Genomic DNA, 24,417 nt, shown 5'->3' on the forward strand with positions numbered 1-24,417 from the left:
TGAACTAACCATGACAGTGCAGAATTCCTGCCTTTTCATCCGTGTCCAAGTGACAAGGCGTGAGGAATGCTGAGTCACTGTTGTGTTCGGGGACAATGAACGAGCCCGTGACAGTGCAGAATCCCTTCGGGGCGAAGAGGAATGCTGAGTCACTGTAGTGCCTTAGCCCAGGGAGTGGCACCCAGGACCCACGGAGTTCCAGCTATTGCCTGACCATTTACTCCATTGTCTGCAGGCTGCCCTGCTCTCTACACTCAGTCATCGGGAGCGATCGCTCAGGGAGACAGAGGTAAGGAGGGTTCTGGAGGCACAGCCTGCTCATTTTACGGGCTGTCATTCCCCCTCGCAACGGTTTTGCTTTTTCTGCTGAGTCACGCAGGGGTGAGGCAAGCCATTCTTAAAGGGCAACCAGGGCATCACCTGGCCGGAGTCAGACAATCACGGGCACAGTTCCCACTTCACCAAGGTGAGGCTGTCGGGCTGGATGTGCCGCGTATGAGCTGCAGGACTTGGATAGCTGCTGGGACATAACCGCCCACCACTCCACATCTGGAATTCCCTCACAATCTCTTCACTTCTGCACAAGGCACTCACCAAGGGGGCGATGCGGTGGCTCAGTGGCTAGCACTGCTCCCTCACGGCGCTGGGTACCCGGGTTCGATTCCAGCCTTCGATCCCTGTAGTGTGGAAGCAGGCCATTCGGCCCATCTAGTCCACACCGACCTAGACCCACTCTGCATTTCCTGTGTTAATAGGCTGGACACTACGGCATAATGTAGCACGGCCAATCCACCTAAGCTGCACATCTTTGGACTGTGGGAGGAAACCCACGGGGCGAATGTGCAAACCCCACACAGACACCCGAGGGTTGGATCGAACCTGGACTGTGGCCCAGTGTAACAGCAGTCAGGAGGCCCGCTGTGTTGGTCTGCTGCAGAGAGAACGTGATGCTTTGTCTTTTTAACTTTGCTTCTTGTGTTTCTGACCTCTGATCATACTGTGTATAGCTGTGCTGTAACCATTTTCCTAAATCCTCTATTCTGTAACTAAGGATTATACCTAGTACTCTGTACATAAGATGGTGCTGTAAGTGGTCACTGATAAACATTTCACTGTACACACACGACTATGAGTGAAGATAAAGCTAATTCAATTTAATTCCACATACAAACCACTCTCTATGTAAACAAAGTCGGCCCTCATATCCTTTTTAAATCTTTCTCCCCCTCATCTTAAAAATAATGCCCCCTGGTTTTGAACTCCCACACATTAGGGAAAAGACCTCTGTCATTCACCTTCTCTGTGCCCCTCATGATTTTATAAACCTCAGTGAGTTCACAATTTAACCTCCTCAGCTCCTGGAAACAGGACCAGGCCTTTCCAGATTATTTGCATACGTCAAACCCTCCATCCTGGTAAATCTTTTCTGAACCCTCTCTAATTTAATGATATCCTTCCTGTACACAGTGCTCCAGAAGAGGCCTCACTCATGTCCTCAACTTGATGTCCCAACTCCTACACTCAAAAATCTGAGCAATGAAGGCTAAGCGCTAAACGCCTTCTTAACCACCCTGCGTACCTGTGACGCAAACTTCAAAGAATTATGTTCCTGAGGTCTCTCTGTTTTACAGCACTACCCGGACCTTAGCACCGATTGTGTAACTCCTGCCCTGGTATGTTTTTACCAAATGCAATACCTCGCGTTTATCCAAATTAAACTCAATCTGCCACGTAGGAAAGGTGCCACCCTATTTGCACACAGCAAGCTCCCATGAACGGCAATGAGATGACGATCAGGTGATCCCCTTCTCATCCCCAGCCATGGGTAAAAATGAGCCAGAACTCTGTTCCTCTTCAAAATGAGGCCGTGGGGTTTTTCACCAGCCGTTGAAAGGTCACCGCACCTGAAAGATAGAACTGCCAACAGTGCAGCTCTCCCTCGGTAGTGCACAGAGTTTCCCAGCTTGATACCTGGGTTCTACAACTCAGTTCCCCCCACTTTCTGTTAAAAGTGCTATATCAATGCACATTCTTGTTGTTAGCTCTTCAGCGAGTCAGATACCCCTGCATATGACACAGTGCTCAAAGAAAATAGATTTAAAAAGTCAAGGGGTGAAAAACCCACAAGCGTGAACTACTTGAGCTCCGCAGAATAACTTGAGCTTTTCACGGGGCGGTGCGGTGGGGGGAAGGAGGGGTGGGTTGTTGAGAGGTAGCATTGGGTCATTCAAGTGTCCCACCACAGATTGGAGCCGGACAAGGATTTGGACGAATGGTCACCGTGGGGAAGCCTTTGAAGGAAGGACTTGCATTTATATGGCGCCTTTTTACAGCCAAGGATGGAAATGACAGGTGTGAGTGAGGTCAAGCTGCTCGGCCTACGTGTCAGGCCTGCAACCAATGCCAGAGAAAGCTGCAGTTAGATTGGAAGGGGATAGCGATAGAGCTTTGGGTGACACCAGAGATAATGGTGCAAAAGCAGGAGGGGAGGCTATAGACTGAGGGTCTTCTGGTCAAGGGGCATTGACAGGAAATACCGTCTCCCATAGGTTGAAGGGAAGGGACAGGAGGTTTCCAGAGGGTGCAAGGGGCATGTTTTCACTCAGAGAATGCTGACAATCCGGAACCCACTACCTGTGGGGGTGGGCGGAGGGGGGGGGGGTGCAGAAAGCCCTCATCACAGTTTGGACAAGTATTTAGATGTGCATTAAACCATAATCCATCGGAGCAGAAATTACATCATTCAGCCCATCGGGTCAAGGCTGACAAAGTTTCTCAGCCCCATTCTCCCGCTTTCTCCCTGTAACCCTTTGATCCTCTTGATACTCAAGAACCTCTCTATCTCTGTCTGAAAGATACTCAATGACCTGACCTTTCGCAGTCTTCTCTGGCAATGACTTTGGACCCTTGTGATGCCAAGGCTAACACGTGTATAGTTGGAATAGTTAGGTGGTTTTCGGTTGGTGCACACTCAGAGATTCATTAGGCACAGAAGAGGACCTTTGGCCCATCAAGCCCATACTACTAAACCCACATGACATGAATCCCACTTTCCTGAACTAGGCCCATAGTCCTGAATGTTGTGACATTGAGAAGTTTCCTGTCTTAACTACCCTCCCAGGGAGAGCATTACAGACAACCCCCCCACCACCCTCTGGGCAAAAAACTGCTCCCTTGAAACCCCCTCAAACCTTTCACCCTAAAATTGACACGATGGGCCGAAGGGTCTTTCTCCGTGCTATCGACCTCAGTGACTCGAGGCTGTGTGATGGTTTGCGCGAACATCAGAATTAGATTGATTGGGAATTCAGCCAACACCCACAGCCTGGGGCCAGAGGAGATCAGATAGCTTACATCCAGGATACCACAAACAGTCCCAGCCCAGTGGGATGCCAGCAGAGAGGCCTCGGAAAGGGTGGGGCAGTCAACCACATCGAAGGCTGCCGCTGGGTCAAGAGATTTGAGGAGTGCTCGATATAGCCAAGGGCTGATCGATGAAACACTGACAGAACCTTGGAGTGCCTCCATAGGGAGGTTGGACCAGAGCTCATCTGTTCCATCTCGGTTTCTTTTATTTATGATTTGGATTATTTCTCTCTCGTTTCGCAATTTTATACTTTTCCATTTTACCTCCAGTCGGCAACGGCTGGGGGAGAAAGCCAGTGTGGACTCCCGGCCTCAGCATGGACTCAGACTCCTGGCCTCAGTGTGGACTCAGGCTCCCGGCCTCAGTGTGGACTCAGGCTCCCGGCCTCAGTGTGGACTCAGACTCCCGGCCTCAGTGTGGACTCAGGCTCCCGGCCTCAGTGTGGACTCTGACTCCCGGCCTCAGCGTGGACTCAGACTCCCGGCCTCAGCATGGACTCAGACTCCCGGCCTCAGTGTGGACTCAGACTCCCGGCCTCAGCGTGGTCTCTAACTCCCGGCCTCAGCATGGACTCAGACTCCTGGCCTCAGTGTGGTCTCTAACTCCCGGCCTCAGTGTGGACTCTGACTCCCGGCCTCAGTGTGGACACGGACTCCCGGCCTCAGTGTGGACACAGACTCCTGGCCTCAGTGTGGACACAGACTCCCGGCCTCAATGTGGACTCAGACTCCCGGCCTCAGCGTGGACTCAGACTCCCGGCCTCAGTGTGGACTCTGACTCCCGGCCTCAGTGTGGACTCTGACACGCGGCCTCAGTGTGGACACGGACCCCCGGCCTCAGTGTGGACACAGACTCCCGGCCTCAGTGTGGACACAGACTCCCGGCCTCAGTGTGGACTCTGACTCCCGGCCTCAGTGTGGACACGGACTCCCGGCCTCAGTATGGACTCTGACTCCCGGCCTCAGTGTGGACACAGACTCCTGGCCTCAGTGTGGACTCAGACTCCCGGCCTCAGTGTGGACTCAGACTCCCGGCCTCAGTGTGGACTCAGACTCCCGGCCTCAGTGTGGACTCAGACTCCCGGCCTCAGCATGGACTCAGACTCCCGGCCTCAGTGTGGACTCAGACTCCCGGCCTCAGTGTGGACTCAGACTCCCGGCCTCAGTGTGGACTCAGACTCCCGGCCTCAGTGTGGACTCTGACTCCCGGCCTCAGTGTGGACTCAGACTCCCGGCCTCAGTGTGGACACAGACTCCCGGCCTCAGTGTGGACTCTGACCACCCGGCCTCAGTGTGGACTCTGACTCCCGGCCTCAGTGTGGACTCAGACTCCTGGCCTCAGTGTGGACTCTGACTCCCGGCCTCAGTGTGGACTCAGACTCCCGGCCTCAGTGTGGACTCTGACTCCCGGCCTCAGTGTGGACTCAGACTCCCGGCCTCAGTGTGGACTCAGACTCCTGGCCTCAGTGTGGACTCTGACTCCCGGCCTCAGTGTGGACTCTGACTCCCGGCCTCAGCGTGGACTTTAACTCCCGGCCTCAGTGTGGACTCAGACTCCCGGCCTCAGTGTGGACTCAGACCCCTGGCCTCAGTGTGGACACAGAATCCCGGCCTCAGTGTGGACTCTGACTCCCGGCCTCAGTGTGGACACAGACACCCGGCCTCAGTCTGGACACAGAATCCCGGCCTCAGTGTGGACGCAGACTCCCGGCCACAATCTGGATTCTAACTCCCGGCCTCAGTGTGGACACAGACTCGAGGCCCCTGTGTGGACTCTAACTCCCGGCCTCAGTGTGGACTCTGACTCCCGGCCTCAGTGTGGACACAGAATCCCGGCCTCAGTGTGGACACAGAATCCCGGCCTCAGTGTGGACACAGACTTCCGGCCTCAGTGTAGACACAGACTTCCGGCCTCAGTGTGGACTCTGACTCCCGGCCTCAGTGTGGACTCTGACTCCCGGCCTCAGTGTGGACACAGACACCCGGCCTCAGTCTGGACACAGAATCCCGGCCTCAGTGTGGACGCAGACCCCGGCCTCAGTGTGGACACAGACCCCCGGCCACAATCTGGATTCTAACTCCCGGCCTCAGTGTGGACACAGACTCGAGGCCCCTGTGTGGACTCTAACTCCCGGCCTCAGTGTGGACTCTGACTCCCGGCCTCAGTGTGGACACAGAATCCCGGCCTCAGTGTGGACACAGAATCCCGGCCTCAGTGTGGACACAGACTTCCGGCCTCAGTGTAGACACAGACTTCCGGCCTCAGTGTGGACTCTGACTCCCGGCCTCAGTGTGGACTCTGACTCCCAGCCTCAGTGTGGACTCTAACTCCCAGCCTCAGTGTGGTCTCTAACTCCCGGCCCCAGCATGGACTGAGATTCCTGGCCCCAGTGTGGACACTAACTCTCAGCCTCAGTGTGGAGTCTAACGCCCGGCCTCAGTGTGGACTCTTACTCCCGGCCTCAGTGTGGACAAAGTCCCCTGGCCTCAGTATGGGCACAGTCCCCCGGCCACAGTGTGGTCTCTAATTCCCGGCTTCAGTGTGGACTCTCTAATTCCCGGCCTCAGTGTGGACTCTAATTCCGGCCTCAGTGTGGACTCTAATTCCGGCCTCATGTTCTGACTCCTGGCCTTAGTGTGGACTCAACCTCCCGGCCTCTGTGTGGACTCTGACTCCCGGCCTCAGTGTGGACTCTGACTCCCGGCCTCAGTGTGGACTCAGACTCCCGGCCTCAGTGTGGACTCTAACTCCCGGCCTCAGTCTGGACACAGAATCCCGGCCTCAGTGTGGACGCAGACTCCCGGCCACAATCTGGATTCTAACTCCCGGCCTCAGTGTGGACACAGACTCGAGGCCCCTGTGTGGACTCTAACTCCCGGCCTCAGTGTGGACTCTGACTCCCGGCCTCAGTGTGGACACAGAATCCCGGCCTCAGTGTGGACACAGAATCCCGGCCTCAGTGTGGACACAGACTTCCGGCCTCAGTGTAGACACAGACTTCCGGCCTCAGTGTGGACTCTGACTCCCGGCCTCAGTGTGGACTCTGACTCCCGGCCTCAGTGTGGACACAGACACCCGGCCTCAGTCTGGACACAGAATCCCGGCCTCAGTGTGGACGCAGACCCCGGCCTCAGTGTGGACACAGACCCCCGGCCACAATCTGGATTCTAACTCCCGGCCTCAGTGTGGACACAGACTCGAGGCCCCTGTGTGGACTCTAACTCCCGGCCTCAGTGTGGACTCTGACTCCCGGCCTCAGTGTGGACACAGAATCCCGGCCTCAGTGTGGACACAGAATCCCGGCCTCAGTGTGGACACAGACTTCCGGCCTCAGTGTAGACACAGACTTCCGGCCTCAGTGTGGACTCTGACTCCCGGCCTCAGTGTGGACTCTGACTCCCAGCCTCAGTGTGGACTCTAACTCCCAGCCTCAGTGTGGTCTCTAACTCCCGGCCCCAGCATGGACTGAGATTCCTGGCCCCAGTGTGGACACTAACTCTCAGCCTCAGTGTGGAGTCTAACCTCCGGCCTCAGTGTGGACTCTTACTCCCGGCCTCAGTGTGGACAAAGTCCCCTGGCCTCAGTATGGGCACAGTCCCCCGGCCACAGTGTGGTCTCTAATTCCCGGCTTCAGTGTGGACTCTCTAATTCCCGGCCTCAGTGTGGACTCTAATTCCGGCCTCAGTGTGGACTCTAATTCCGGCCTCATGTTCTGACTCCTGGCCTTAGTGTGGACTCAACCTCCCGGCCTCTGTGTGGACTCTGACTCCCGGCCTCAGTGTGGACTCTGACTCCCGGCCTCAGTGTGGACTCAGACTCGAGGCCCCTGTGTGGACTCTAACTCCCGGCCTCAGTGTGGACACAGACTCTTGGAATCAGTGTGGACACAGACTCCCGGCCTCAGTGTGGACACGGACTCCCGGCCCCAGTGACTCTAACTCCCGGCCTCAGTGTGGTCTCTAACTCCCGGCCTCAGTGTGGACTCTGACTCCCGGCCTCAGTGTAGACTGAGACACCCGGCCCCAGCGTGGACACGAACTCCCGGCCTCAGTGTGGACACAGACTCCCGGCCTCAGTGTGGTCTCTAACACCCGGCCCCAGTGTGGACTCTGACTCCAGGCCCCAGTGTGGACACAGCCCCCCTGCCTTCGTGTGTACTCAGACCCTCGGCCTCCGCGTGGTCTTTACCTCCTGGCCTCTGTGTGGTCTCTAACCCTCGGCCTCAGTGTGGACTCTGACAGCCGGCCTCAGTGTGGATACAGAATCCCGGCCTCAGTGTGGACTCTGACTCCCGGCCTCAGTGTGGACACAGACACCCGGCCTCAGTGTGGACACAGAATCCCGGCCTCAGTGTGGACTCTGACGCCCGGCCTCAGTGTGGACACAGACACCCGGCCTCAGTGTGGACACAGAATCCCGGCCTCAGTGTGGACACAGACACCCGGCCTCAGTGTGGACACAGAATCCCGGCCTCAGTGTGGACACAGAATCCCGGCCTCAGTGTGGACGCAGACTCCCGACCTCAGTGTGGACACAGACCCCCGGCCTCAATCTGGATTCTAACTCCCGGCCTCAGTGTGGACACAGACTCGAGGCCCCTGTGTGGACTCTAATTCCCGGCCTCAGTGTGGACTCTAATTCCCGGCCTCAGTGTGGACTCTGACTCCCGGCCTCAGTGTGGACTCTGATTCCCGGCCTCAGTGTGGACTCTGACTCCCGGCCTCAGTGTGGACACAGACACCCGGCTTCAGTGTGGACACAGAATCCCGGCCTCAGTGTGGACACAGAATCCCGGCCTCAGTGTGGACACAGAATCCCGGCCTCAGTGTGGACACGGAATCCCGGCCTCAGTGTGGACTCTGACTCCCGGCCCCAGTGTGGACTCTGACTCCCGGCCTCAGAGAGGACTCTGACTCCTGGCATCAGAGAGGACTCTGACTCCCGGCCTCAGAGTGGACACAGACTCCCGGCCTCAGTGTGGACTCTGACTCCCGGCCTCTGTGTGGACTCTGACTCCCGGCCTCAGTGTGGACACAGAATCCCGGCCTCAGTGTGGACGCAGACTCCCGACCTCAGTGTGGACACAGACCCCCGGCCTCAATCTGGATTCTAACTCCCGGCCTCAGTGTGGACACAGACTCGAGGCCCCTGTGTGGACTCTAATTCCCGGCCTCAGTGTGGACTCTAATTCCCGGCCTCAGTGTGGACTCTGACTCCCGGCCTCAGTGTGGACTCTGATTCCCGGCCTCAGTGTGGACTCTGACTCCCGGCCTCAGTGTGGACACAGACTCTTGGAATCAGTGTGGACACAGACTCCCAGCCCCAGTGACTCTAACTCCCGGCCTCAGTGTGGACTCTAATTTCCGGCCTCAGTGTGGACTCTGACTCCCGGCCCCAGTGACTCTAACTCCCGGCCTCAGTGTGGACTGTAATTCCCGGCCTCAGTGTGGACTCTGACTCCCGGCCTCAGAGTGGACTCAGACTCCCGGCCTCAGTGTGGACTCTGACTCCCGGCCTCTGTGTGGACTCTGACTCCCGGCCTCAGTGTGGACACAGACACCCGGCCTCAGTGTGGACACAGAATCCCGGCCTCAGTGTGGACTCTGACTCCCGGACTCAGTGTGGACACAGACACCCAGCCTCAGTGTGGACACAGAATCCCGGCCTCAGTGTGGACTCTGACTCCCGGCCTCAGTGTGGACACAGACACCCGGCCTCAGTGTGGACACAGAATCCCGGCCTCAGTGTGGACGCAGACTCCCGGCCTCAGTGTGGACACAGACTCGAGGCCCCTGTGTGAACTCTAACTCCCGGCCTCAGTGTGGACTCTGACAGCTGGCCTCAATGTGGACTCTGACTCCCGGCCTCAGTGTGGACTCTGACTCCCAGCTTCAGTGTGGACACAGAATCCCGGCCTCAGTGTGGACACAGAATCCCGGCCTCAGTGTGGACACAGAATCCCGGCCTCAGTGTGGACACAGAATCCTGGCCTCAGTGTGGACTCTAATTCCCGGCCCCAGTGTGGACTCTGACTCCCGGCCTCAGAGAGGACTCTGACTCCCGGCCTCAGAGTGGACTCTGACTCCCGGCCTCAGAGTGGACTCTGACTCCCGGCCTCAGTGTGGACTCTGGCTCCCGGCCTCAGTGTGGACACAGACTCTTGGAATCAGTGTGGACACAGACTCCCGGCCCCAGTGACTCTAACTCCCGGCCTCAGTGTGGACTCTAATTCCCGGCCTCAGTGTGGACTCTGACTCTCGGCCCCAGTGACTCTAACTCCCGGCCTCAGTGTGGACTGTAATTCCCGGCCTCAGTGTGGACTCTGACTCCCGGCCTCAGAGTGGACTCAGACTCCCGGCCTCAGAGTGGACTCAGACTCCCGGCCTCAGTGTGGACTCTGACTCCCGGCCTCAGTGTGGACACAGACTCTTGGAATCAGTGTGGACATAGACTCCCGGCCCCAGTGACTCTAACTCCCGGCCTCAGTGTGGACTCTAATTCCCGGCCTCAGTGTGGACTCTGACTCCCGGCCTCTGTGTGGACTCTGACTCCCGGCCTCAGTGTGGACACAGACACCCGGCCTCAGTGTGGACACAGAATCCCGGCCTCAGTGTGGACTCTGACTCCCGGACTCAGTGTGGACACAGACACCCAGCCTCAGTGTGGACACAGATTCCCGGCCTCAGTGTGGACACAGACTCCCAGCCTCAGTGTGGACACAGACTCCCGGCCTCAGTGTGGACACAGACTCTAGGCCTCAGTGTGGACACAGATTCCCGGCCTCAGTGTGGACACAGAATCCTGGCCTCAGTGTGGACTCTGACTCCCGGTCTCAGAGTGGACTCTGACTCCCGGCCTCAGTGTGGACTCTGACTCCCGGCCTCAGTGTGGACACAGACTCTTGGAATCAGTGTGGACACAGACTCCCGGCCCCAGTGACTCTAACTCCCGGCCTCAGTGTGGACTCTAATTCCCGGCCTCAGTGTGGACACGGACTCCCGGCCTCAGTATGGACACAGACTCCAGGCCTCATTGTGGACTCCGACTCCCAGCCTCAGTGTGGACACAGAATCCCGGCCTCAGCGTGGACTATGACTCCCGGCCTCAGTGTGGACACAGACTCCCGGCCTCAGTGTGGACTCTGACTCCCGGCCTCAGTGTGGACTCTGACTCTTGGAATCAGTGTGGACACAGACTCCCCAGCCTCAGTGTGGACTCTGACTCCCGGCCTCAGTGTGGACACAGTCTGTTGGCCTCAGTGTGGACACAGACACGAGGCCCCTGTGTGGACTCTAACTCCCGGCCTCCGTGTGGACACAGACTCTCGGACTCAGTGTGGACACAGACTCCCGGCCCCAGTGACTCTAACTCCCGGCCTCAGTGCGGACACAGACCCCCGGCCCCAGTGACCCTAACTCCCAGCCTCAGTGTGGACACAGTCTGTTGGCCTCAGCATGGACACAGACACGAGGCCCCTGTGTGGACTCTAACTCCCGGCCTCAGTGTGGACACAGACTCTCGGACTCAGTGTGGACACAGACTCCCGGCCTCAGTGTGGACTCTAATTCCAGGTCTCAGTGTGGACACAGACCCCGGCCTCAGTGTGGACACAGACCCCCGGCCTCAGTGTGGACACAGACCCCCGGCCTCAGTGTGGACACAGACTCTTGGAATCAGTGTGGACACAGACTCCCAGCCCCAGTGACTCTAACTCTCGGCCACAGTGTGGACTCTGACTCCCGGCCTCAGTGTGGACACAGACCCCCGGCCTCAGTGTGGACACAGACTCTTGGAATCAGTGTGGACACAGACTCCCAGCCCCAGTGACTCTAACTCTCGGCCTCAGTGTGGACGCAGACTCCCGGCCACAGTGACTCTAACTCCTGGCCTCAGTGTGGACAAAGTCCCCTGGCCTCAGTATGGGCACAGTCCCCCGGCCTCAGTGTGGTCTCTTACACCCGGCCTCAGTGTGGTCTCTAATTCCCGGCTTCAGTGTGGACTCTCTAATTCCGGCCTTAGTGTGGACTCTGACTCCTGGCCTTAGTGTGGACTCTAATTCCGGCCTCAGTGTGGACTCTAATTCCGGCCTCATGTTCTGACACCCGGCCTCAGTGTGGTCTCTTACTACCCGGCCACAGTGTGGTCTCTAATTCCCGGCTTCAGTGTGGACTCTCTAATTCCCGGCCTCAGTGTGGACTCTAATTCCGGCCTCAGTGTGGACTCTAATTCCGGCCTCATGTTCTGACTCCCGGCCTCAGTGTCGACTCTGACTCCCGGCCTCAGTGTCGACTCTGACTCCCGACCTCAGTGTGGACTCTGACTCCCGGCCTCAGTGTGGACACAGACTCCTGGCCTCAGTGTGGACACAAACTCCCGGCCTCAGTGTCGACTCTGACTCCCGACCTCAGTGTGGACTCTGACTCCCGGCCTCAGTGTGGACACAGACTCCTGGCCTCAGTGTGGACACAAACTCCCGGCCTCAGTGTGGACTCAGACTCCCGGCCTCAACATGGACTCAGACTCCCGGCCTCAGTGTGGACACAGACCCCCGGCCTCAGTGTGGACACAGACTCTTGGAATCAGTGTGGACACAGACTCCCAGCCCCAGTGACTCTAACTCTCGGCCTCAGTGTGGACGCAGACTCCCGGCCACAGTGACTCTAACTCCTGGCCTCAGTGTGGACAAAGTCCCCTGGCCTCAGTATGGGCACAGTCCCCCGGCCTCAGTGTGGTCTCTTACACCCGGCCTCAGTGTGGTCTCTAATTCCCGGCTTCAGTGTGGACTCTCTAATTCCGGCCTTAGTGTGGACTCTGACTCCTGGCCTTAGTGTGGACTCTAATTCCGGCCTCAGTGTGGACTCTAATTCCGGCCTCATGTTCTGACACCCGGCCTCAGTGTGGTCTCTTACTACCCGGCCACAGTGTGGTCTCTAATTCCCGGCTTCAGTGTGGACTCTCTAATTCCCGGCCTCAGTGTGGACTCTAATTCCGGCCTCAGTGTGGACTCTAATTCCGGCCTCATGTTCTGACTCCCGGCCTCAGTGTCGACTCTGACTCCCGGCCTCAGTGTCGACTCTGACTCCCGACCTCAGTGTGGACTCTGACTCCCGGCCTCAGTGTGGACACAGACTCCTGGCCTCAGTGTGGACACAAACTCCCGGCCTCAGTGTGGACTCAGACTCCCGGCCTCAGCATGGACTCAGACTCCCGGCCTCAGTGTGGACACAGACCCCCGGCCTCAGTGTGGACACAGACTCTTGGAATCAGTGTGGACACAGACTCCCAGCCCCAGTGACTCTAACTCTCGGCCTCAGTGTGGACGCAGACTCCCGGCCACAGTGACTCTAACTCCTGGCCTCAGTGTGGACAAAGTCCCCTGGCCTCAGTATGGGCACAGTCCCCCGGCCTCAGTGTGGTCTCTTACACCCGGCCTCAGTGTGGTCTCTAATTCCCGGCTTCAGTGTGGACTCTCTAATTCCGGCCTTAGTGTGGACTCTGACTCCCGGCCTTAGTGTGGACTCAGACTCCCAGCCTCAGTGTGGACGCAGACTCCCGGCCTCATTGTGGACACAGACCCCTGGCCTCAATCTGGATTCTAACTCCCGGCCTCAGTGTGGAAACAGACTCGAGGCCCCTGTGTGGACTCTAACTCCCGGCCTCAGTGTGGACACAGACTCCCGGCCCCAGTGACTCTAACTCCCGGCCTCAGTGTGGACGCAGACACCCGGCCTCAGTGTGGACACAGACCCCTGGCCTCAATCTGGATTCTAACTCCCGGCCTCAGTGTGGAAACAGACTCGAGGCCCCTGTGTGGATTCTAACTCCCGGCCTCAGTGTGGAAACAGACTCGAGGCCCCTGAGTGGACTCTAACTCCCAGCCTCAGTGTGGACTCTAACTCCCGGCCTCAGTGTGGACACAGACACCCGGCCTCAGTGTGGACACAGAATCCCGGCCTCAGTGTGGACGCAGACTCCCGGCCTCAATCTGGATTCTAACTCCCGGCCTCAGTGTGGACACAGACTCGAGGCCCCTGTGTGGACTCTAACTCCCGGCCTCAGTGTGGACTCTGACAGCTGGCCTCAGTGTGGACTCTGACTCCCGGCCTCAGTGTGGACTCTGACTCCCGGCCTCAGTGTGGACACAGAATCCCGGCCTCAGTGTGGACACAGACCCCCGGCCTCAGTGTGGACACAGACCCCCGGCCTCAGTGTGGACACAGACTCTTGGAATCAGTGTGGACACAGACTCCCAGCCCCAGTGACTCTAACTCTCGGCCACAGTGTGGACTCTGACTCCCGACCTCAGTGTGGACTCTGACTCCCGGCCTCAGTGTGGACACAGACTCCTGGCCTCAGTGTGGACACAAACTCCCGGCCTCAGTGTGGACTCAGACTCCCGGCCTCAGCATGGACTCAGACTCCCGGCCTCAGTGTGGACACAGACCCCCGGCCTCAGTGTGGACACAGACTCTTGGAATCAGTGTGGACACAGACTCCCAGCCCGAGTGACTCTAACTCTCGGCCTCAGTGTGGACGCAGACTCCCGGCCACAGTGACTCTAACTCCTGGCCTCAGTGTGGACAAAGTCCCCTGGCCTCAGTATGGGAACAGTCCCCCGGCCTCAGTGTGGTCTCTTACACCCGGCCTCAGTGTGGTCTCTAATTCCCGGCTTCAGTGTGGACTCTCTAATTCCGGCCTTAGTGTGGACTCTAATTCCGGCCTCATGTTCTGACTCCCGGCCTCAGTGTCGACTCTGACTCCCGACCTCAGTGTGTCTCTGACTCCCGGCCTCAGTGTGGACACAGACTCCTGGCCTCAGTGTGGACACAAACTCCCGGCCTCAGTGTGGACTCAGACTCCCGGCCTCAGCATGGACTCAGACTCCCGGCCTCAGTGTGGACACAGACCCCCGGCCTCAGTGTGGACACAGACTCTTGGAATCAGTGTGGACACAGACTCCCAGCCCCAGTGACTCTAACTCTCGGCCTCAGTGTGGACGCAGACTCCCGGCCACAGTGACTCTAACTCCTGGCCTCAGTGTGGACAAAGTCCCCTGGCCTCAGTATGGGCACAGTCCCCCGGCCTCAGTGTGGTCTCTTACACCCGGCCTAAGTGTGGTCTCTAATTCCCGGCTTCAGTGTGGACTCTCTAATTCCGGCCTTAGTGTGGACTCTGACTCCCGGCCTTAGTGTGGACTCAGACTCCCAGCCTCAGTGTGGACGCAGACTCCCGGCCTCAGTGTGGACACAGACCCCTGGCCTCAATCTGGATTCTAACTCCCGGCCTCAGTGTGGAAACAGACTCGAGGCCCCTGTGTGGACTCTAACTCCCGGCCTCAGTGTGGACACAGACTCCCGGCCCCAGTGACTCTAACTCCCGGCCTCAGTGTGGAAACAGACTAGAGGCCCCTGTGTGGACTCTAACTCATGGCCTCAGTGTGGACACAGACTCCCGGCCCCAGTGACTCTAACTCCCGGCCTCAGTGTGGACGCAGACACCCGGCCTCAGTGTGGACACAGACCCCTGGCCTCAATCTGGATTCTAACTCCCGGCCTCAGTGTGGAAACAGACTCGAGGCCCCTGTGTGGATTCTAACTCCCGGCCTCAGTGTGGAAACAGACTCGAGGCCCCTGAGTGGACTCTAACTCCCAGCCTCAGTGTGGACTCTAACTCCCGGCCTCAGTGTGGACACAGACACCCGGCCTCAGTGTGGACACAGAATCCCGGCCTCAGTGTGGACGCAGACTCCCGGCCTCAGTGTGGACACAGACCCCCGGCCTCAATCTGGATTCTAACTCCCGGCCTCAGTGTGGACACAGACTCGAGGCCCCTGTGTGGACTCTAACTCCCGGCCTCAGTGTGGACTCTGACAGCTGGCCTCAGTGTGGACTCTGACTCCCGGCCTCAGTGTGGACTCTGACTCCCGGCCTCAGTGTGGACACAGAATCCCGGCCTCAGTGTGGACACGGATTCCCGGCCTCAGTGTGGACTCTGACTCCCGGCCTCAGTGTGGACACAGACTCCTGGCCTCAGTGTGGACACAGACTTCCGGCCTCAGTGTGGACTCTGACTCCCGGGCTCAGTGTGGACACAGACTTCCGGCCTCAGTGTGGACTCTGACTCCCGGCCTCAGTGTGGACTCTGACTCCCAGCCTCAGTGTGGACTCAGACTCCTGGCCTCAGTGTGGACTCTGACTCCCAGCCTCAGTGTGGACTCAGACTCCCGGCCTCAGTGTGGACTCTAACTCCCAGCCTCAGTGTGGACTCTAACTCCTGGCCTCAGTGTGGACTCTAACTCCCAGCCTCAGTGTGGTCTCTAACTCCCGGCCCCAGCATGGACTGAGATTCCTGGCCCCAGTGTGGACACTAACTCTCAGCCTCAGTGTGGAGTCTAACCTCCGGCCTCAGTGTGGACTCTTACTCCCGGCCTCAGTGTGGACAAAGTCCCCTGGCCTCAGTATGGGCACAGTCCCCCGGCCTCAGTGTGGTCTCTTACTACCCGGCCACAGTGTGGTCTCTAATTCCCGGCTTCAGTGTGGACTCTCTAATTCCTGGCCTTAGTGTGGACTCAACCTCCCGGCCTCAGTGTGGACTCAGACTCCCGGCCTCAGTGTGGACACAGACCCCCGGCCTCAGTGTGGACTCAGACTCCCGGCCTCAGTGTGGACACAGACCCCCGGCCTCAGTGTGGACTCTGACTCTCGGCCTCAGTGTGGTCTCTTACTACCCGGCCACAGTGTGGTCTCTAATTCCCGGCTTCAGTGTGGACTCTCTAATTCCCGGCCTCAGTGTGGACTCTAATTCCGGCCTCAGTGTGGACTCTAATTCCGGCCTCATGTTCTGACTCCCGGCCTCAGTGTCGACTCTGACTCCCGGCCTCAGTGTGGACTCTGACTCCCGGCCTCAGTGTGGACACAGACTCCTGGCCTCAGTGTGGACACAGACTCCTGGCCTCAGTGTGGACACAAACTCCCGGCCTCAGTGTGGACTCAGACTCCCGGCCTCAGCATGGACTCAGACTCCTGGCCTCAGTGCGGACACGGACTCTCGGCCTCAGTGTGGACACAGACTCCCGGCCTCAGTGTGGACACAGACTCCCGGCCTCAGTGTAGACACAGACTTCCGGCCTCAGTGTGGACTCGAACTCCCAGCCTCAGTGTGGACTCGAACTCCCAGCCTCAGTGTGGACTCGAACTCCCAGCCTCAGTGTGGACTCGAACTCCCAGCCTCAGTGTGGACTCTAACTCCCAGCCTCAGTGTGGTCTCTAACTCCCGGCCCCAGCATGGACTGAGACTCCCGGCCTCAGTGTGGACACTAACTCTCAGCCTCAGTGTGGAGTCTAACCTCCGGCCTCAGTGTGGACTCCTACTCCCGGCCTCAGTGTGGACAAAGTCCCCTGGCCTCAGTATGGGCACAGTCCCCCGGCCTCAGTGTGGTCTCTAATTCCCGGCCGCAGTGTGGTCTCTAATTCCCGGCCTCAGTGTGGACTCTAATTCCGGCCTCAGTGTGGACTCTAATTCCGGCCTCATGTTCTGACTCCTGGCCTTAGTGTGGACTCAACCTCCCGGCCTCAGTGTGGACTCTGACTCCCGGCCTTAGTATGGACTCAGACTCCCGGCCTCAGTGTGGACACAGACCCCCGGCCTCAGTGTGGACTCTGACTCCCGGCCTCAGTGTGGACACAGACTCTTGGAATCAGTGTGGACACAGACTCCCGGCCCAGTGACTCTAACTCCCGGCCTCATTGTGGACTCTAATTCCCGGCCTCAGTGTGGACAAAGTCCCCTGGCCTCAGTATGGGCACAGTCCCCCGGCCTCAGTGTGGTCTCTAACTCCCAGCCTCAGTGTGGACTCTACCTCCCGTCCTCCGTGTGGACTCTATCTCCCGGCCTCCGTGTGGACTCTATCTCCCGGCCTAAGTGTGGTCTCTACCTCCCAACCTGAATGTGGTCTCTAACTCCCGGCCTCAGTGTAGACACATACTCCTGGCCTCAGTGTGGCTTCTAATTCCTGGCCTCAGAGTGGACTCTGACTCCAGGCCTCAGTGTGGTCACAGACTCCCAGCCCCAGTGTGGTCTCTGACTCCCAGCCCCAGTGTGGACTCTGACTCCAGGCCCCAGTGTGGACACAGACCCCTGGCCTCCATGTGTACTCAGACCCCCGGCCTCCGTGTGGACACAGACCCCCGGCCTCCATGTGTACTCAGACCCCCGGCCTCCGTGTGGACACAGACCCCCGGCCTCTGCGTGGTCTCGAACTCCCGGCCTCCGTGTGGACGCAGACTCCCGGCCTCCGTGTGGACGCAGACCCCCGATCACGGCGTGGTCTTTACCTCCTGGCCTCTGAGTGGTCTCTAACTCCCGGCCTCATTGTGGACTCTGACAGCCGGCCCCTGTGTGGACACAGACTCGCGGCCCCAGTGTGGTCTCTAACACCCGGCCTCAGTGTGGACACAGACAGCCGGCCTCAGTGTGGATTCTAACTCCCGGCCTCAGTGTGGACACAGACTCTTGGAATGAGTGTGGACACAGACTCCCGGCCCCAGTGACTCTAACTCTCGGCCTCAGTGTGGACGCAGACTCCCGGCCACAGTGACTCTAACTCCTGGCCTCAGTGTGGACAAAGTCCCCTGGCCTCAGTATGGGCACAGTCCCCCGGCCTCAGTGTGGTCTCTTACACCCGGCCTCAGTGTGGTCTCTAATTCCCGGCTTCAGTGTGGACTCTGTAATTCCGGCCTCAGTGTGGACTCTGACTCCTGGCCTTAGTGTGGACTCAGACTCCCGGCCTCAGTGTGGACGCAGACTCCCGGCCTCAGTGTGGACACAGACCCCTGGCTTCAATCTGGATTCAACTCCCGGCCTCAGTGTGGAAACAGACTTGAGGCCCCTGTGTGGACTCTAACTCCCGGCCTCAGTGTGGACACAGACTCCCGGCCCCAGTGACTCTAACTCCCGGCCTCAGTGTGGAAACAGACTCCCGGCCTCAGTGTGGACACAGACTCCCGGCCCCAGTGACTCTAACTCCCGGCCTCAGTGTGGACGCAGACTCCCGGCCTCAGTGTGGACACAGACCCCTGGCCTCAATCTGGATTCTAACTCCCGGCCTCAGTGTGGAAACAGACTCGAGGCCCCTGTGTGGACTCTAACTCCCGGCCTCAGTGTGGACACAGACTCCCGGCACCAGTGACTCTAACTCCCGGCCTCAGTGTGGTCTCTAACTCCCGGCCTCAGTGTAGACTGAGACACCCGGCCCCAGCGTGGACACGAACTCCCGGCCTCAGTGTGGTCTCTAACACCCGGCCCCAGTGTGGACTCTGACTCCAGGCCCCAGTGTGGACACAGCCCCCCTGCCTTCGTGTGTACTCAGACCCTCGGCCTCCGCGTGGTCTTTACCTCCTGGCCTCTGTGTGGTCTCTAACCCTCGGCCTCAGTGTGGACTCTGACAGCCGGCCTCTGTGTGGACTCTGACTCCCGGCCTCAGTGTGGACACAGACACCCGGCCTCAGTGTGGTCACAGAATCCCGGCCTCAGTGTGCACTCTGACTCCCGGCCTCAGTGTGGACACAGACACCCGGCCTCAGTGTGGACACAGAATCCCGGCCTCAGTGTGGACTCTGACTCCCGGCCTCAGTGTGGACACAGACACCCGGCCTCAGTGTGGACACAGAATCCCGGCCTCAGTGTGGACGCAGACTCCCGGCCTCAGTGTGGACACAGACCCCCGGCCTCAATCTGGATTCTAACTCCCGGCCTCAGTGTGGACACAGACTCGAGGCCCCTGTGTGGACTCTAACTCCCGGCCTCAGTGTGGACTCTGACAGCTGGCCTCAGTGTGGACTCTGACTCCCGGCCTCAGTGTGGACTCTGACTCCCGGCTTCAGTGTGGACACAGAATCCCGGCATCAGTGTGGACACAGAATCCCGGCCTCAGTGTGGACACAGAATCCTGGCCCCAGTGTGGACTCTAATTCCCGGCCCCAGTGTGGACTCTGACTCCCGGCCTCAGAGAGGACTCTGACTCCCGGCCTCAGAGTGGACTCTGACTCCCGGCCTCAGAGTGGACTCAGACTCCCGGCCTCAGTGTGGACTCTGGCTCCCGGCCTCAGTGTGGACACAGACTCTTGGAACCAGTGTGGACACAGACTCCCGGCCCCAGTGACTCTAACTCCCGGCCTCAGTGTGGACTCTAATTCTCGGCCTCAGTGTGGACTCTGACTCTCGGCCCCAGTGACTCTAACGCCCGGCCTCAGTGTGGACTGTAATTCCCGGCCTCAGTGTGGACTCTGACTCCCGGCCTCAGAGTGGACTCAGACTCCCGGCCTCAGAGTGGACTCAGACTCCCGGCCTCAGTGTGGACTCTGACTCCCGGCCTCAGTGTGGACTCTGACTCCCGGCCTCAGAGTGGACTCAGACTCCCGGCCTCAGTGTGGACTCTGACTCCCGGCCTCAGTGTGGACACAGACTCTTGGAATCAGTGTGGACATAGACTCCCGGCCCCTGTGACTCTAACTCCCGGCCTCAGTGTGGACTCTAATTCCCGGCCTCAGTGTGGACTCTGACTCCCGGCCCCAGTGACTCTAACTCCCGGCCTCAGTGTGGACTCTGACTCCCGGCCTCAGAGTGGACTCTGACTCCTGGCCTCAGTGTGGACTCTGACTCCCGGCCTCAGTGTGGACACAGACACCCGGCCTCAGTGTGGATTCTAACTCCCGGTCTCAGTGTGGACACAGACTCTTGGAATCAGTGTGGACACAGACTCCCGGCCCCAGTGACTCTAACTCCCGGCCCCAGTGTGGACTCTGACTCCCGGCCTCAGTGTGGACTCTGACTCCCGGCCTCAGTGTGGACACAGACTCCCGGCCTCAGTGTGGACACAGACTCCCAGCCTCAGTGTGGACACAGACTCCCGGCCTCAGTGTGGACACAGACTCTAGGCCTCAGTGTGGACACAGATTCCCGGCCTCAGTGTGGACACAGAATCCTGGCCTCAGTGTGGACTCTAATTCCCGGCCTCAGTGTGGACTCTGACTCCCGGCCTCAGTGTGGACTCTGACTCCCGGCCTCAGAGTGGACTCTGACTCCCGGTCTCAGAGTGGACTCTGACTCCCGGCCTCAGAGTGGACTCTGACTCCCGGCCTCAGTGTGGACACAGACTCTTGGAATCAGTATGGACACAGACTCCCGGCCCCAGTGACTCTAACTCCCGGCCTCAGTGTGGACTCTAATTCCCGGCCTCAGTGTGGACACGGACTCCCGGCCTCAGTATGGACACAGACTCCAGGCCTCATTGTGGACTCTGACTCCCAGCCTCAGTGTGGACACAGAATCCCGGCCTCAGCGTGGACTATGACTCCCGGCCTCAGTGTGGACACAGACTCCCGGCCTCAGTGTGGACTCTGACTCCCGGCCTCAGTGTGGACTCTAACTCCCGGCCTCAGTGTGGACTCTAACTCCTGGCCTCCGTGTGGACACAGACCCCCGGCCTCAGTGTGGACACAGACCCCCGGCCTCAGTGTGGACACAGACCCCCGGCCTCAGTGTGGACACAGACTCCTGGCCTCAGTGTGGACACAAACTCCCGGCCTTAGTGTGGACTCTAACTCCCGGCCTCAGTGTGGACTCTAACTCCTGGCCTCAGTGTGGACACAGACCCCCGGCCTCAGTGTGGACACAGACCCCCGGCCTCAGTGTGGACACAGACCCCCGGCCTCAGTGTGGACACAGACCCCCGGCCTCAGTGTGGACACAGACTCCTGGCCTCAGTGTGGACACAAACTCCCGGCCTTAGTGTGGACACAAACTCCCGGCCTTAGTGTGGACTCTAACTCCTGGCCTCAGTGTGGACACAGACCCCCGGCCTCAGTGTGGACACAGACCCCCGGCCTCAGTGTGGACACAGACCCCCGGCCTCAGTGTGGACACAGACTCCCGGCCTTAGTGTGGACACAGACCCCCGGCCTCAGTGTGGACACAAACTCCCGGCCTTAGTGTGGACTCTGACTCCCGGCCTCAGTGTGGACACAGACCCCCGGCCTCAGTGTGGACACAGACCCCCGGCCTCAGTGTGGACACAGATTCCCGGCCTCAGTGTGGACTCTGACTCCTGGTCCTGAGGCGAAGCCCGAAGCTGTCTGGGTTGGTAGCACTATTATTCTGAACTCTCATTTCTCTATTTCTCTAATTTGTTGCTGGACACTTTATTATTTAATTTTCTCCTAGACTTTGTACTCAAGTATCCACACCCAGGTACATTGGTATTTAAGATAACGCTGTAAGTGATGATGTGTAAACATTTCACTGTCCTTGTGTGAGTACGGGTGATGATAAAGCTAATCTATTCATTCGCTCTCATTTATTTATTCAAAAAATTGAACACTTTCCAGAGGATCAATTACTCTGCGATTTCTTCAATACACCTCTCCATGTCTGCCTCTCTCTCTCTCCTTCTCTCTCTCTCCCTCCTCCAAAATCAACCTGTCCACCACACAGCTATAGTTCCCCTCATTCGGTGCAGTGCCAAACCACCACCTCCTCTCCCTTAAACCCATGGGTGTTTCAACCCTCCGTGTCCAGCAAAGGTAGAGAATCGTCAATCACGAGAAACATCCCCTCCCCCCCCCCCCCCCCCGTGGGGGTGGAATTTAAAATGGTTTCAGTGACATTGGCAGTCTGTTAGTATCAAAGTGTCTGACCAAGGAATGAGCTGACAACCAACAGCACCAGCTGGAAGGTCAACTTTAGAAAGGCAAGGTAGAATCCTTCAATCCCAGCAGTGTGGATACAGGCCATTCAGCCCAACAAGTCCCTCCGAAGAGTATCCCACCCAGATCCATTCCTGTACATTTACACCTGCCTAATTTTGCATGGCCAATCCACCTGACCTACCCATCTTTGGGCTGTGGGAGGAAACCCCCGCAGACACGTGGAGAATGTGCAAACTCCACCCAGGCAGTAGCCCGAGGCTAGAATCGAACCCGGGTCCCTGGCGCAGTGCTAACCACTGAGCTACCGTGCTACAATGCCAGATTGTATTGCGTATCAATTCGGGTCAAGATTAGAGCGGTGCTGGGAAAGCACAGCAGCTCAGGCAGCATCCGAGGGGCAGGAAAATCGACATTTCGGGCGAAAGCCCTTCATCAGGAATCTGCCGTGCTTTTCCAGCACCACTCTAATGTTGACTCTGATCTTCAGCACCTGCAGTACTCACTTCTGCCTATCAACTCTACCGCAGACGAAACCCAATAACTCCAATTCCGACGCCAACCGCAAATGCTGTCTTTTCTGCTGTTGTTGCCGTGTTGCCCAGTTCACCCAGTTAACGGTGAACCCGTTCAATCCTCAGATGGCTTACCTCGCCTCCACCGATGCTGATACCGGCTCCCGCGCTCTCCCCTCCTCCACCTTAACGGAATCTTCCGCCACGATCCAGCCCTGAGCTTGGTCTCGCCTCTGTTGATGCTGTCGCCTCGTGGCCGAGCTCTTTCGCGGGAGGTTAACGCATGAAGGAAAAAGCAAAGAAACGAGAAATAAGGGAGGAAAGGAGAACAAGCAGGAAAGCGGATGGAGCAGACAAGCCCTGCGTTCAGGAGCTCCGTCTTCCTGGAATTGGAGGAGCGCGGAGATCTCGCAGAGTTCGACAGCACCAGAAACACGCCCTGCAGTCCAATTCTGAGGGAGGGTCACTGCCCCCGAAACGTTAACTCTGATTTCTCTCCACAGATGCTGTCAGACCTGCCGAGATTTCTGTTTTTATGACTTTGGTTGGGTATTGACTCGGGGACTGAGGAGAACTCTCTGTACTTCGATGAGATAGTTCCACAAGATCTGTCTTGCATCTCCACAAAAAGTTGGAAGTGGTCCCGATTGGATGGATGGCCGAGCCTGTGACAGTGCAGCGCTCACTCCGTGCTGCGCTGTCAGGGTCAGCTTGGATTCTCTTACAAAGTTCAATTCCAAGTTTCTCTCTCTGAAGCAACACCAGCCACGCAAAAGAGACTGAAGCACATTGTTTCTTTATGGAGTACAGCAGTTGATCATTTTTCTCTTTTGATGTACTTCATTCTGCCACGAGGGGGTAGTCTAGCACACCGTTCAGAGAGAGAGAGAGAGAGAGAGAGAGTGAGACAGAAAAGAGAGTGGGACCATGTCATTGTCATTTATGTTAGGGCACGACAGTGCAGGGTCCATGTTCTAATCCTGGAATGAGAATCTGAGTTCAAATCCAGCCTCAGCAATTCGAGGATCTGAAGTTAGTTCCAAATAAATGGTATTAATGTGACCAGATTGTGGTAAATCCACATTTCGACCTCGTACGTTTACCAACGTTCTCGGGTTAAGGGCTGAAAGGGGTTGGGGCCTGGTACCCAATGTCAGAGAGTGGGGTGGGCTGGGGATCAGATGCTGTTATTGGGTGGGGTGGTCTGGCTGCTGGCTGCTGTCCACAGATGGGACAGAGGAAGTGTTTCGGGGATACCCTCAAGGCCTTACTGGGAGAGGTGCGGCATTCCCACAGACACCTGGGAATCACCAGCCCAGGACTGACCAAAGTGGAGAAGGTGGATCCGGGAAGGTGTCAATCTCCCCAAGACTTGCCATCTGGGGTGGGCGGGAGGGGGGTGGGGAGGGTAGCAGTGAAAGGGGCGCTCTGCCACACCAGTGCCCCACCCACCCCTTCCCATGACCACCTCCTGGCCCAAGTGTACCAGAGCCTGTGGTAACCGCATTGGTCTGTACAGCCCCCTACAGACTCACCCAGAGAGTGGGAGAGAGTCATCCTCATCTACAAGGGACTGCCAATGAATGGATGAACTGGAGTGGGGGGGGAAATCATGAAAAAGGATCTGCATTTATCTAGCACCCTGGGATGCCTCAAAGCGGTGTGAGTCGCGAGTGTGGTGCTGGAAAAGCGCAGCAGGGTCAGGCAGCGTCCAAGGAGCAGGTGAATCGGTCTTTCAGGCATAAGCCCTTCATCAGGAATTCCTGATGAAGGCCTATGCCCGAAACGTCGATCCTCCTGCCCCTCGGACGCTGCCTGACCCTGCTGCGCTTTT

The 24,417-nt window shown here is 58.2% G+C and overlaps 1 long non-coding RNA gene across 1 annotated transcript; it reads left to right on the forward strand.

The window, feature by feature from the left end:
* On the forward strand, positions 1-23,645 carry LOC148136387 (uncharacterized). Its single transcript, XR_015754412.1, has 2 exons — positions 1-289; positions 22,710-23,645. It is a non-coding gene; the product is annotated as an uncharacterized LOC148136387 (long non-coding RNA).
* The last annotated feature ends 772 nt before the right edge of the window (positions 23,646-24,417 follow it).

This window comes from Chiloscyllium plagiosum, unplaced genomic scaffold, assembly GCF_037043375.1.
Source record: "Chiloscyllium plagiosum isolate Xiang-an unplaced genomic scaffold, Cpla_swu_hap1 HiC_scaffold_45, whole genome shotgun sequence".
NCBI classification, from domain to species: Eukaryota; Metazoa; Chordata; class Chondrichthyes; order Orectolobiformes; family Hemiscylliidae; genus Chiloscyllium; species Chiloscyllium plagiosum.